Raw genomic sequence first — 17269 nt, 5'->3', positions numbered from 1 at the left:
GATTATAATTATTTATATTTACCTTTGAACTTGACAGAATAAGATGTGTTTCAGATAGATTAAAGGATGTAGTATCATGTTGTAAACTGATTTATATCTGTTGCATGTACATTCTTAGTATATCTATTTGATGTGTATTTTTAGGAATAGCTGTGATGAACATATATTAGGGTGGCTGAATTTCTTTTATCCGATTCAGTTAATTAATTCAGTGATAACTTTAAAATGTATTGGGTGGGTTAATTACATATAAAAGATAATTGGCCTTACCTATGACTTAAACCGATATGGTTAAGTATGAAGAACAAGGCATAACTCTATTCTATAATTGACAAGTAAAATAGAGTTCACCGTTATATGAGACTATGAGCATACCATACAAGGATGTAGAATCTTAGAGCCATAATGATGACACCTCAGTATATATATGGTTCATTTGCGGGTTATTCTTAGTGCGAATTTAATTTTTCATTGTTAAGTAAATGTCTACTTCTTATTAATTTTGAAACTGCACTATGTTAAGTGAATCAGATATCTGCATTATGATTATGTATATGCTTAATCTAACATGTACGCAGGTGGATTATGCTTTTCAACTCAGTGTATACTGAGCCCCCTTTTTTGTGTGTTGTTGCATTCTGTGTGCTTTTCAGGTGCTTCGAGATTTCTAGTAGCTAAGGATGTTTATTTAATTTCATCTTGAACTAGTATTCAATTACTAGAAGGGTCTGAATGTTGGACATAGCTGTTCTAGAATGATATTGTACTTCTTTATTGTACTGAACTAGTTATGTATTGGAATCTTTATGAAATCATAATTGGATGATGTCTATTTGTATTATGAGATTTTTAGATTAAGAGTGAAACAATCTATGTACTTGTACTTGCATTAACTGGTATTTAAATATTTTTAAAAAAATTATTACGTTCTTTGTTCTCGTTCTTTGATTCTTTTGTATGGGTTTATTTTTGGTAGTGTTACATAAATAATCTTTAATTACTTAGAGACACTTTTCTTATTTAATTAAATAACTTCAATTAATTAATTAGGAATGGCTTCTCATTTAATTAAATAACTTTGTTTAATTAATTAGAAGTAAGTACTCCATTTAATTAAATAATTTCATTTAATTATTTCAATTTGTTTTGAAACTAGTCAACTCAAGTCAACCGTGGTTAAATCTAGTCAAATTTTGGTCAAACTTTATCTTTGCATATGTGAGTATGAATTCCAGCAACAATTCGATGCAAATTCTCATTCAACCTTTCAAAATGAAGAGATGAGGGTCTCTTAAATAGACTTTCCTAGAATTCATCAATGGTTGAGATCGATTTCAATCAACGGTCAGGATTAAAGGTGAAGTTTAGTCATAAAGGGGGATTTTCAAATTAAAGGGAGTTAACAGATTTAATTTGAGTAAAATAAGGAGTTAACTGATTCAATTTGAGTAAAAAAAGGAGTTAACTGATTTAACTCATTTTTTATCAATAGTGAACTGAAAATTTCCCTTTTTGAACTGAAGAGAGATTTTGTTGAGATATTTAATTTAATAAAATGAGATATGCTCTCATAATTACTTTTTCTATTTAATTAAATAATCTTTAACTAATTAGAGACACTTTTCTTATTTAATTAAATAATCTTTAATTAATTAGAGACACTTTTCTTATTTAATTAAATAACTTCATTTAATTAATTAGGAATGGCTTCTCATTTAATTAAATAACTTTGTTTAATTAATTAGAAGTAAGTACTCCATTTAATTAAATAATTTCATTTAATTATTTCAAAAAAAATTTTGAATCTAGTCAACTCAAGTCAACCGTGGTTAAATCTGGTCAAGTTTTGGTCAAACTTGATCTTTGCGTATGTGAATATGAGCAAATGTGAGTATGAATTCTAGCAACAATTCGATGCAAATTCTCATTCAACCTTTCAAAATGAAGAGAAGAGGGTCTCTTAAATAGACTTTTCTGGAATTCATCAACGGTTGAGATCGATTTCAATCAACGGCCAGGATTAAAGGTGAAGATCAGTCATAAAGGGAGATTTCCAAATTAAAGGGAGTTAACAGATTTAATTTCAGTAAAATAAGGAGTTAACTGATTCAATTTGAGTAGAAAAAGGAGTTAACTGATTTAACTCATTTTAGATCAAAAGTGAATTGGAAATTTCCCTTTTTGAACTGAAGAGAGATTTTGTTGAGATATTTAATTCAATAAAATGAGATATGCTCTCATAATTACTTTTTCTATTTAATTAAATAATCTTTAATTAATTAGAGACACTTTTCTTATTTAATTAAATAACTTCATCTAATTACTTAGGAATGGCTTCTAATTTAATTAAATAACTTTGTTTAATTAATTAGAAGTAAGTACTCTATTTAATTAAATAATTTCGTTTAATTATTTCAAAATTCGAACAAAGAACTAGTCAACTCAAGTCAACCGTGGTTAAATCTACTCAACTTTTGGTCAAACTTGATCTTTGCGTACGTGAATATGAGCAAATGTGAGTATGAATTCCAACAAAAATTCGATGCATATTCTCATTCAACCTTTCAAAATGAAGAGATGAGGGTCTCTTAAATAGACTTTCCTGGAATTCATCAACGGTTGAGATCGATTTCAATCAACGGTCAGGATTAAAGGTGAAGTTCAGTCATAAAGGGAGATTTCCAAATTAAAGGGAGTTAACAGATTTAATTTGAGTAAAATAAGCAGTTAACTGATTCAATTTAAGTAGAAAAAGGAGTTAACTGATTTACCTCATTTTTTATCAATAGTGAACTGGAAATTTCCCTTTTTGAACTGAAGAGAGCTTTTGTTGAGATATTTAATTGAATAAAATGATATATGCTCCCATAATTACTTTTTTTATTTAATTAAATAATCTTTAATTAATTAGAGACACATTTCTTATTTAACTAAATAACTTCATTTAATTAATTAGTAATGGCTTCTCATTTAATTAAATAACTTTGTTTAATTAATTAGAAGTAAGTACTCCATTTAATTAAATAATTTCGTTTAATTATTTCAAAAAAAAATTTGAAACTAGTCAACTCAAGTCAACCGTGGTTAAATCTGGTCAAGTTTTGGTCAAACTTGATCTTTGCGTATGTGAATATGAGCAAATGTGAGTATGAATTCTAGCAACAATTTGATGCAAATTCTCATTCAACCTTTCAAAATGAAGAGACGAGGGTCTCTTAAATAGACTTTTCTAGAATTCATCAACAGTTGAGATCGATTTCAATCAACGACCAGGATTAAAGGTGAAGTTCAGTCATAAAGGGAGATTTCCAAATTAAAGGGAGTTAATAGATTTAATTTGAGTAAAATAAGGAGTTAATTGATTCAATATGAGTAGAAAAAGGAGTTAACTGATTTAACTCATTTTAGATCAAAAGTGAAATGAAAATTTCCCTTTTTGAACTGAAGAGAGATTTTGTTGAGATATTTAATTAAATAAAATGAGATATGCTCTCATAATTACTTTTTCTATTTAATTAAATAATCTTTAATTAATTAGAGACACTTTTCTTATTTAATTAAATAACTTCATCTAATTACTTAGGAATGGCTTCTAATTTAATTAAATAACTTTGTTTAATAAATTAGAAGTAAGTACTCTATTTAATTAAATAATTTCGTTTAATTTTTTCAAAATTCGGACAAAGAACTAGTCAAATCAAGTCAACCGTGGTTGAATCTGGTCAATTTTTGGTCAAACTTGATCTTTATGTATGTGAATATGAGCAAATGTGAGTATGAATTCCAGCAAAAATTCGATGCATATTCTCATTCAACCTTTCAAAATGAAGAGATGAGGGTCTCTTAAATAGACTTTCTTGGAATTCATCAACGGTTGAGATCGATTTCAATCAACGGTCAGGATTAAAGGTGAAGTTCAATCATAAAGGGAGATTTCCAAATTAAAGGGAGTCAACAGATTTAATTTGATTAAAATAAGTAGTTAACTGATTCAATTTAAGTAGAAAAAGGAGTTAACTGATTTACCTCATTTTTTATCAATAGTGAATTGGAAATTTCCCTTTTTGAACTAAAGAGAGATTTTGTTGAGATATTTAATTGAATAAAATGAGATATGCTCTCATAATTACTTTTTTTATTTAATTAAATAATCTTTAATTAATTAGAGACACTTTTGTTATTTAATTAAATAACTTCATTTAATTAATTAGGAATGGCTTCTCATTTAATTAAATTACTTTGTTTAATTAATTAGAAGTAAGTACTCCATTTAATTAAATAATTTCGTTTAATTATTTCAAAATTCTTTTCGAAACTAGTATACTCAAGTCAACTGTGGTTAAATCTGGTCATCTTTTGGTCAAACTTGATCTTTGCGTATGTGAATATGAGAAAATGTGAGTATGAATTCCAGCAACAATTCGATGCAAATTCTCATTCAACCTTTCAAAATGAAGAGATGAGGGTCTCTTAAATAGACTTTCCTGGAATTCATCAACGGTTGAGATCGATTTCAATCAATGGTCAGGATTAAAGGTGAAGTTCAGTCATAAAGGGAGATTTCCAAATTAAAGTGAGTTAACAGATTTAAGTTGAGTAAAAGAAGGAGTTAACTAATTCAATTTGAGTAGAAAAAGGAGTTAACTGATTTAACTTATTTTTGATCAATAGTAAACTGGAAATTTCTCTTTTTGAACTAAAGAGAGATTTTGTTGAGATATTTAATTCAATAAAATAAGATATGCTCTCATAATTACTTTTTCTATTTAATTAAATAATCTTTAATTAATTAGAGACACTTTTCTTATTTAATTAAATAACTTCATTTAATTAATTAGGAATGGCTTCTCATTTAATTAAATAACTTTGTTTAATTAATTAGAAGTAAGTACTCCATTTAATTAAATAATTTCATTTAATTATTTCAAAATTCTTTTCGAAACTAGTCAACTCAAGTCAACCGTGGTTAAATCTGGTCAACTTTTGGTCAAATTTGATCTTTGCGTATGTGAATATGAGCAAATGTGAGTATGAATTCCAGCAACAATTCGATGCAAATTCTCATTCAACCTTTCAAAAGGAAGATTTGAGGGTCTCTTAAATAGACTTTCCTGGAATTCATCAATGGTCAGGATTAAAGGTGAAGTTCAGTCATAAAGGGAGATTTCCAAATTAAAGGGAGTTATCAGATTTAATTTGAGTAAAATAAGGAGTTAACTGATTCAATTTGAGTAGAAAAAGATGTTAACTGATTTACCTCATTTTTTATCAATAGTGAACTGAAAATTTCCCTTTTTGAACTAAAGAGAGATTTTGTTGAGATATTTAATTCAATAAAATGAGATATGCTCTCATAATTACTTTTTCTATTTAATTAAATAATCTTTAATTAATTAGAGACACTTTTCTTATTTAATTAAATAACTTTATTTAATTAATTAGGAATGGCTTCTCATTTTAATAAATAAGTTTGTTTAATTAATTAGAAGTAAGTACTCCATTTAATTAAATAATTTTTATTAATTATTTCAAAATTCTTTTCGAAACTAGTCAACTCAAGTCAACCGTGGTTAAATCTGGTCAACTTTTGGTCAAACTTGATCTTTGCATATGTGAATATGAGCAAATGTGAGTATGAATTCCAACAACAATTCGATGCAAATTCTAATTCAACCTTTCAAAATGAAGAGATGAGGATCTCTTAAATAGACTTTCCTGGAATTCATTAATGGTTGAGATTGATTTCAACCAACGATTTGGATTAAAGGTGAAGTTCAGTCATAAAGGGAGATTTCCAAATTAAAGAGAGTTAACAGATTTAATTGGAGTGAAATAAGGAGTTAACTGATTCAATTTGAATAGAAAAAGGAGTTAACTGATTTAACTCATTTTTTATCAATAGTGAACTGGAAATTTCTCTTTTTGAACTAAAGAGAGATTTTGTTGAGATATTTAATTCAATAAAATGAGATATGCTCTCATAATTACTTTTTTTATTTAATTAAATAATCTTTAATTAATTAGAGACACTTTTCTTATTTAATCTTTGCGTATGTGAATATGAGCAAATGTGAGTATGAATTCTAGCAACAATTTGATGCAAATTCTCATTCAACCATTCAAAATGAATAGATGAGGGTCTCTTAAATAGACTTCCTTGGAATTCATGTAACGCCCCGCCAAGGGATCCAGAGAATTAACCTAGAGTTTCACTAAGTTTGGTAACTTTTGTTTTTTTTACATGAAAGTAAATACCATACATAACTTATTCACAATAACGGAAGCAATAGTAATGTCCATCTGAAAGTAAACATAACATACATAACAGAGTACATTCTTTAAAGATCCCTTAACATTGAATTACATACAAGAATCCATCTAGTACAACATCCACATGAGATAATAATGATAAGTCCAATGTTTTAACATTACATTTTCAAATGCTCAATCATCCTCTGTACATGTCAGAGGGTATGACAAGCTCAAAGAATATACATATGTAAAATAAGGTATATCATCCTATTCCAATACATGGTATATCAAAGTAGAGATAATCGCATGATACATCATCATAGAAGACATATGCATCCATCATAAAGATCAAGAAAAATAAACTAAGTGCACGGTTCCTCCCAACCGTTAATAGCTTCATTAGACCATCATGGATCCTAGCCATCCCTCTATGTGTAACATCCCAAATCACCGAAGAGATCATTGATATTTACATAGTAAGAATGTCACTTCGAACATATACAACATCATATGTAGAAAGAAATCTAACATGCAAATATAAGCATAAGATAACATCATCTAACATATGCTAATCATCAATGAAAGGATACATATCCACCATCATGAAGGACGCATCATCCATGATGTCTCAATGAGTCTCAAAATGATAAGAGTGGAAAATACACTACCACTCGACCGCGTGGTACCTAAGTGGTCCACTCCCACCATGCTAAGGAGATAATCTCAAGTCCCAAAAAGGCTATCAAAATCACATAGCAAAAATCTCCATAAGTTCAGGAATCCTAAAAGTATACTAACTCAAGGTTAAAATCAAAAAACTGACATCTACTTCCCAGACGCACACAATGACATGTAGGAACCTACTATGCAAGCGGGAAAGTGTCATCGCATTTATCACGTACAAGTTACCCCAGTAGTTAGCTAAACTCCATGAGTCCATACTGATCTCATGCGGCCACTAGTATCCTCTCATACTGACAAGGCATACTATGGAATGCAAGGTCACAACCATGCATTCTCACTACTCCCATCCTAGTCTATACAAGCACTCAAGGCATGGGCGAGAACAAAACACTTATCTTTTTAGGTTCATTCAGTTAGTATTAGGTGTGAATGTTATCACTTATTAATCCAACTTACAATGAGTTACCTTGGTAGCCTCTTAGGACCCCAGCCCCCATTGCAAGCCACTTCCTGTCACTACATGCAGATATCCTACCCTAATGCTCATAGAATCATAAATCTCAAAATCACAAAAGATAATCCATAAAATCATCAAATATGTATAAAAGCATCAAATCTCCATGAGCAAACATCCATAGAAAACCATGACCACAACAACTCTCTATTGGCAACTAAAGTATCACTGATAATCAAATATCCAATGGTTCTCAATAACCAAAATATATCTCAATCATAATGATCGAAGACTCCAAAATTGGTTGAGTCAAACATGTCACAACATGACATCATCAAGAACAAATCCACATCTCAGTCACATCATGGCGACTAGAAAATAACCAAGGATAACTGATTGATGACCAAAATAATGGCTAGGTCAAGTGTCTCATACACAAGAATCTCAACTATAACAATCAGTAATCACATCTAATACATAGAGCATTCCATCACAAACCATGGTTGGGTTTATAAAGATCGAGATTAAAACATCATCATGACATCACAATCACATAACCCCCAAGCCTCTGGTAGACGTCCTATAACTGGTCAACACTAGTCAAACCAAAACCCAAAACAATAGCATAAAGAATACACAATGTAAACACATGTTTTGGTTTTGCTAAGTTTTCAATTTTGAATTCAAATGCAAAAGTCTCGATTTACGTTTCCAAAATTATATCAAGTGGAGAAATTTCATGTTTTACCTAACCCATGTATTTGTTTGATAGATAAAAAGTTTCTCCATTAGACTCAATTTTCTAATTGATCTAATAATATTTTATTCATATAAACTTTGTTTGAATAATGACATTTTCATTGAACAAAATTTACATATATCAAAACTTATATCACATTCTAATAATTAACCTTAATTAACTAAATTAAGTTAATTATTATTATCTCTTCATTATAATTATTAATCATATTCTTTTAATCTTTTATCTTTACAAAATGATCCATCTATATAAATCATTTTAAATAAAATAATTATTTATAATTAATAATATATATACATATATACTTATATACATATATATATATATATATATATTTATATATATATATATACATATACATACATAAATATATATATATATATATAATAATAACATTTAATAATTTAAAAACAATGCAACTTGAAAAGTCGAAACTCATATTCATATATCAATTTAACCCCTCCCCCAATCGCCGTAATACTTGCGGCCATATCAATTGTACCGATGTCTACATATCGCAGACTGTACCCTGGTGACTGCACCCAATGTACTCACAACCTGTCATTTGAGAGACGTCAGGGTGTTTGCGGTCGCTATCAGACGTCAGTCGCAACAGTACCAACCGTGGAAAGGGAGGGGGTACAGGGTGTAACCTGCCCCTCCAAATAATTTATATATATATATTTTTAAAATGCAATTTCAATAACGTTTTTTATAAAAACGTTCCCATGCGATAACAATTCATTAATATGAATTTTCTACTCCGATTTGATATTCAAAATCCTCAATATATATACATATGTATATATGTATATATATATATATGTGTGTGTGTGTGTGTGTGTGTGTGTGTATATATATATATATATATATATATGTATATATATATGTGTATGTATATATATATATATGTATATATATATGTATATACGAATTTTGTGTCACAGTATATGTACAAATAATGCATATAAATATATATGTATAATATATATATGTATGCAGATTTAAAGATATAAACATATATATTCACAATATATATGAATTTTATTTTTCGAAGTTTTCCTATAAACTTTTAAATCTCAAATTTATTCAATAAATAATCTAATGGTTTGGCTACCACTTAAACCCTAGCCCCTTTTCCTTTTAGATCTATGCATATAAAATTCTCAAATAAATTTAATTGCCCAAATTGAGAATGCATACAATAAAAATATGAAATTCCTCATAAGACATATGGAAGAGACGAAGAAGACAGGGAAAGCAAGATGCGAAAACAGCATAAGTAAAATCACAAGAATCTACCCGGATTCTGATGCTAAATCACTCTTCCTCTGAAAACCTGCAGAGCAAGCTCCCTTCTTCAAAACTCTCGAATCCTCCAATGTTCCAATTGCACTCCAAACACTATGTCTAAGCTTCTAGGGATGCCTAAATATAAAGAGCTCTCAAGAAACCTCTAGAATGCTTCTAGAAACAGCTGGAAGGTGTCACCAACTAAGCATGGGTCTTTTCCAACCTTCAAGATGAGCCATAGGGTTGTAGACACCATGTGCTTAATTGATGCACTAACCCCCATGTTGTTGACACATGAGAAATAGAAAAGTGCATTAACTCCCATGCAAGCTTTTAACTCCAATTTACTTTTTAAATAATTTCTATTTAAATTTTATAACTTTAATTTTAATTTTTATAAATTTTGTTATTATTATTTTATTTATTATTTTATTATTATTTTATAATTATTATTAATTTTAATTTACTAATTTTCTTTTATTTAATTCTTTTTCCTCAATTAATTCTCATTTAATTAATTATATTCAAAATATCAAAGATCATGATATTTTATTAATTTTCTCCAAAATAATTAATTTATTAATTAAATCTATTTATTAAGACTTAATTAATGAAAAATTCACCATAGACCTCCAAAATAAAATATGAAAACCCATCATAGAACAAATCATACAAAATCAGTCTAAAGGGTTAAAAATCATGAAATATGTCATCCGACATATTCGGTGGGTACTCAACTCTGATACTTATCCTAACTCACTAGGACAAGTGGTTTAAGGGTTTGGAATTTGGACTTGAGAATTTATCTCCATTCTCTTATCATTGAGATAGTATAATAGGGTACACTCATCCTGGCAATTCAAGGAAGTCAATACCCAATACCTGCAACCTGCAAAAAAACTATGCATGTACATACAATATATAATCCTAAGCTACACAGACAATGGCAGGAAGTGGTGCATCGTGTAGATCTCGACTAAGCAGGTGACTACGACTCCCTTCCTTAACCACATCAAAAACACCGTACAATAAGAAAACATGCACACCATACACATGCAAGTATGGGGTAAGTATCCATAATAAAACACATGAGATGATAAACCACCTAACTAATCATCATTAATAACTGAAAACAATATAATGATCATCATGTATGCATGAAATGTAAAGTCTAAATGATCACATCATATAACCACTGAATCCATAACATAATTTTTGATAGTCAGAAAACAATACCACTAATCCATCAGCATAATACTAGTCCATCAAAGTCTGATAATAATAGCAACAATGAGTCTAGAAAAGATGTGAACGAGGGTAGGCACTACAATTCATCTACGGTTGAGATCGATTTCAATCAACGGTCAGGATTAAAGGTGAAGTTCAGTCATAAAGGGAGATTTCCAAATTAAAGGGAGTTAACATATTTAATTTGAGTAAAATAAAGAGTTAACTGATTCAATTTGAGTAGAAAAAGGAGTTAACTAATTTAACTCATTTTTGATCAATAGTGAACTGGAAATTTTCCTTTTTGAACTGAAGAGAGATTTTTTTGAGATATTTAATTCAATAAAATGAGATATGCTCTCATAATTAATTTTTCTATTTAATTAAATAATCTTTAATTAATTAGAGACACTTTTCTTATTTAATTAAATAACTTCATTTAACTAATTAGGAATGGCTTCTCATTTAATTAAATAATTTTTTTTAATTAATTAGAAGTAAGTACTCCATTTAATTAAACAATTTTGTTTAATTATTTCAAAAAAAAATTTGAAACTAGTCAACTCAAGTCAACCGTGGTTAAATCTGGTCAACTTTTGGTCAAACTTGATCTTTGCATATGTGAATATGAGCAAATGTGAGTATGAATTCCAACAACAATTCGATGCAAATTTTCATTCAACCTTTAAAAATGAAGAGATGAGGGTCTCTTAAATAGACTTTCCTAAAATTCATCAACGGTTGAGATCGATTTCAATCAACGGTCAGGATTAAAGGTGAAGCTCAATCATAAAGGGAGATTTCCAAATTAAAGGGAGATAATAGATTTAATTTGAGTAAAATAAAGAGTTAACTAATTTAATTTGAGTAGAAAAAGGAGTTAACTGATTTAACTCATTTTTTATCAATAGTGAACTGTAAATTTCCCTTTTTGAACTGAAGAGAGATTTTTTTGAGATATTTAATTCAATAAAATGAGATATGTTCTCATAATTACTTTTTCTATTTAATTAAATAATCTTTAATTAATTAGAGACACTTTTCTTATTTAATTAAATAACTTTATTTAATTAATTAGGAATGGCTTCTCATTTAATTAAATAAATTTGTTTAATTAATTAGAAGTAAGTACTCCATTTAATTAAATAATTTTGTTTAATTATTTCAAAAAAAAATTCGAAACTAATCAACTCAAGTCAACCGTGGTTAAATTTGGTCAACTTTTGGTCAAATTTGATCTTTGCGTATGTGAATATGAGCAAATGTGAGTATGAATTCTAGCAACAATTCGATGCAAATTCTCATTCAAACTTTCAAAAAGAAGAGATAAGGGTCTCTTAAATAGACTTTCCTGGAATTCATCAACGGTTGAGATCGATTTCAATCAATGGTCAGGATTAAAGGTGAAGTTTAGTCATAAAGTGTCATGCCCAAACTAAGAGGGCAAAACACACACAACTTTTTTTTTTTATAAATAATATTAAACATGCTCTATGTTTGATATGACTAAGATAGAAGTTTTAGTACAGGTTCCCTACATTGCATCCTAAGATTTTAAACAAGAGGACGATAACATCGTTAAAATTTTGCAACTTTTGTTATTAGATTAATAGTTATAAATTTATGATGTTGCATTAATTTATAATGATATGCAATCAAAATTACTTAAATAACAATGTACCTGAATTCGGAATTAAAATTACTTGCAATATCGAATCAATCAAACCTACATTAAAACTTATTTTAATAGCCAATTAATCGATAAATTTAATCTACTTAATGGTTAAAACAATTAGAGTACATTTGAATCAAAACTAACTAAATTGGTATTTACAAAATCAAGCATAACTAAATAACTAAAATTATTAACAATTACGACAAATGTCCTGAATCAAAACATGACATAACCTTAAACTTTATTAAATCATCTAACTATACTTTAATCAATTTAAAGTTTCTTCTTAAACATAAAATACTAACTTAATTTAAAATTTTAACTATATTACATTTAATATTAAACTAACTTTAAACCAAATACTTTAAAATGATACAACTATTCTAACATGATCTTTCACTAATTTTATTAACAATTTAAACAAAAATAAATAAATAACATATACCTAAACTAACATACTAATTCAATACTAAATCTAAAACTCAATAAATTAATAAAATCTAACTATAAAGAATATACATTAATCACTAACTTATTTAAACATTTAACTAAAACCCAAAGTAAATAATAAACTAACTAACATATTTTAACATTAAACTTAACACTTAAAACAATTTAAATCTATTTAAACACTAAAACTAACCTCAATTTAATCTACCCTATCCTAAACTCCCTACACATCCTACTGCCTAGGCCTAGTCCCCCCCCTCTCCCCTACGCACGCGTTTCCCGAGGTCTCCACTTGGCAGGTCAGGCCTCCCTATATCCCGCATGGGCGGCGGCGGCACAGTCCAGAGGGGATGTGTGAGGTGGTGTCCAACGCAGGGACAGCGACCAGGACCCAATGCATCGATAGCGACCAGGACCCAAGCCGACGCATTGATGACCCTCCCAAGGTGGTTGAGCGTCCAGCACAAAAAGGGGAAGAGGATGGGACGTACGCTAACAGGGGGAAATTTTTCAAAAACAAAGTGCATAAGCCTTAACAAAGTCTCAAACCCATGATGCGCAAAACAAGAAAAAGGGATTTTGGGGATGGGAGGTGGAGACAGGTGACGTCACCCTCCCATCTAGTCTTCTTTGAAATGCTATATATATTTGTTACAAACTATTTTTTTTAATAGGCCTTCCAAATCTGACGCCCAAGGAAGGTGGTTAGAGAATTTAAGAGGTAAAGTTTTATAGGTGAAAATAAGATCTTTATTATATTAGTTTAAAACTATATTTACACCATTTCTAACTATCATTATTATTCTAATTTAATTTTACAAGCTTTAACATATGTTTTAAAAGAGGATATTTAAAAGAATATTCTCTGTTCCAAAACAAGAATTATTACATTCTCTCATACAAACTTCAGCATCCTGTAGGTGGATTATTTGATAATTTGTCTTCTCTCTCTCTCTCTCTTGAAACTCATTGTATCCTTTTTTTTTTTTTTTGCAACTATATTACAACAATAGGCGTATGCATTCTCTTATGAATTTCTAATTTATTATTTCCATGAACCTCAAATAGCCATGCATTTCAATGAAACCATATTACATGTAATAACCATCTACATATTCATTTAACCATCTATTATAACTGATGGATCAACATTGGAACAACATAATGACTAAACTAGTCTTAAGGCAATCGAGAAAATAGAGAGAGATCAAAATGATAATGCTCTATTCATTTTGATGGGAGTATCAAGACACACCAAGTTCTGTCCTCTATCATATTTTTAAATTTAAGTTTGGATAACTTAACATAATTCTTTCCTACATGTTCTTGCAAATTCACTTTCAACACAACCATCCATAAACTAAATCATACCAAACTCAAAGAAGACACCATACATTTACAATTTGAATCTTGCATAATTGCACATCATTGTTTCATCTCATCTTTGATACACATTCATATAACAACATAGAATACGAAAATTTTAAGAGAAGCAAAGTTTACTCAATCACTTATTTTATTACCGACCTGATTCAAAGGCTCAGCCGGGAAAGAACCAGGAAGAAAACTCGGCTTTGTGGCAATTACAACTAAGTTTAAAATACCATTTAAAATAGGATCTTGATCCCAATTTTCAACAATTTAATCAAATTTTCTTCATGATCAAAATCAAGGGATTTATAATGTTTTTCTGCAACTCACTTCTAGAACCATGGAGGAAGCAAAAATATGATCGGGTGACAACCAAGCAGAACCAAAAGAACATCAAGCATGCATAATCATACATGGTTTACACAATAGGATTCACAATGAATCAAGACTAGGGAGAGGTGGATTCTTCCAACTGGAGAAGTCAAGCACAACACCAATTCAGATGCCCAATCGGGGCCACTAACCAAGAACTTCTGTTCTTCCATTTGAACTTGCCATACTCATACCAGGGTTGTGCTGACGGGTAGGGGCCCATAACACCCTACCCTTTATCCCTCTTCTCATCCTAAGAAGAGACTCTACACAGGTTGGAGTCCAACTAAACAGACCTCTCCCAAAATTGGTCACTTCTGCCCTCTCCTAGGGTGAGTAATATCAAAACACCCATGCAAGGAAAACTCAAAATTTCAAACATAAACAAGAAAGAAAAACAACCAAAATGACATGGTTTACAAATCTTTCCAACATACCCACAACCATACAACAGTGAAACAACAACAAAGTAACATGAACATGAAACAAAACATAAAAACTGAATAAGGGGGATGAGAATTTCCTACCTTCACAAGGAGGTAATGGCAATGAACCAGTTTGAGTATAGTATCCCTCCTTCCTTCAAGCTTCAAGAAATCTTCTCTAAATGTAGAGATTGGGTAACCCCACAACTAGTCCAAGGAAGGCCTCTAAATAAGCCTCCAACACAACCACCCAAAAGGAGCAATAACTATCTCCACCCACTAGCCACTCTAGAAACTCCTAACTCAACCTACACCATGGTTAAACCCTAAAAGGAGGTGGGGTAAGACAACTCATGACAACCACTTGCAATTTTCGCACAAAGGCAAAAAGGGGACTTTTGAGTGACCTCAAAAGTCAAAAAAAGGGGCTTAGGGGTTGGAAAAGACTCCTAACCCATACCCATACCCTTTGGTTGGAATAAAAACATGTTAAAAGCCTAAGGAAAGAGGTTTAGAGACAAATAAAATCTAGGAATGAGATAGGTCCATCTAACAACTCTAACTTGCAAAAATAACCACTAATCCGAATTAGGAATGACTAACCCTAATTAAGAACCTAATAGAAAATTGACACTAACTTGAATCCAAGGGTTAAACAATTAACCCTAAACAGCACACCAAGGCACATAACATCTTACGAGTGTCAAGCGACATTGAAAGAACATAATTATGAAAATTAACATTTACTAAGCAACAAAGATGCATACATACATCACACAATACAATTATGTGATTTAGCACATGGAGATCAGTTCTGTTCCTCCATAGGGTTTCTCGGCTAAATATCTGCACACTCATTGCACACATCAGTAGTCTCGTAAAATCACATGTACATAAATGTATACGTATTTAGAATTCACATAAATTAAAATATACATCAATAAAGTTTCTTCATCCTACATAATTCTTAACCATTTGAAATATCTTAAATCAAATCTCAATCCTACATTTACTGATTTCGTCAACATATATATACATCAACATTAAATGACAATCATCAAATATATCTGCAAATGACATCACACAACAGGAAATAATAAAATATGTTCTAAGCATCAGATACTATCTCGACATCTCGAGTCGTGAATAACAAAATAAGAGTAATGTATCACTATGCTACGATGGGTCGAGACGAGGCCTCACATAAAGGGAGATTTCCAAATTAAAGGGAGTTAACGGATTTAATTTGAGTAAAATAAAGAGTTAACTGATTTACCTCATTTTTGATCAATAGTGAAGTGGAAATTTCTATTTTTGAATTGAAGAGAGATTTTACTGACATATTTAATTCAATAAAATGAGATATGCTCTCATAATTACATTTTTCTATTTAATTAAATAATCTTCAATTAATTAGAGACACTTTTCTTATTTAATTAAATAACTTCATTTAATTAATTAGGAATGGCTTCTCATTTAATTAAATAAATTTTTTTAATTAATTAGAAGTAAGTACTTCATTTAATTAAATAATTTTGTTTAATTATTTCAAAAAAAAATTAAAACTAGTCAACTCAAGTCAACTGTGGTTAAATCTGGTCAACTTTTGGTCAAACTTGATCTTTGCATATGTGAATACAAGCAAATGTGAGTATGAATTCCAGCAACAATTCGATGCAAATTCTCATTCAACCTTTCAAAATGAAGAGATGAGGGTCTCTTCAATAGACTTTCCTGGAATTCATCAACGGTTGAGATCGATTTCAATCAACAGTCAGGATTAAAGGTGAAGTTCAGTCATAAAGGGAGATTTCCAAATTAAAGGGAGTTAACAAATTTAAGTTGAGTAAAATAAGGAGTTAACTAATTCAATTTGAGTAGAAAAAGGAGTTAACTGATTTAACTCATTTTTGATCAATAGTGAACTGGAAATTTCCCTTTTTGAACTGAAGAGAGATTTTGTTGAGATATTTAATTCAATAAAATGAGATATGCTCTCATAATTACTTTTTCTATTTAATTAAATAATCTTTAATTAATTAGAGACACTTTTCTTATTTAATTAAATAACTTCATTTAATTAATTAGGAATGACTTCTCATTTAATTAAATAACATTGTTTAATTAATTAGAAGTAAGTACTCCATTTAATTAAATAATTTCGTTTAATTATTTCAAAAAAAAATTGAAACTAGTCAACTCAAGTCAACTGTGGTTAAATCTGATCAACTTTTGGTCAAACTTGATCTTTGCTTATGTGAATATGAGCAAATGTGAGTATGAATTCCAGCAACAATTCGATGCAA

The sequence above is a fragment of the Cupressus sempervirens genome, chromosome 6 (genome assembly GCF_028749045.1).
Source record: "Cupressus sempervirens isolate cs-2001-9-10 chromosome 6, ASM2874904v1, whole genome shotgun sequence".
Taxonomy (NCBI): Eukaryota; Viridiplantae; Streptophyta; class Pinopsida; order Cupressales; family Cupressaceae; genus Cupressus; species Cupressus sempervirens.
This window is presented reverse-complemented; position numbering follows the sequence as displayed.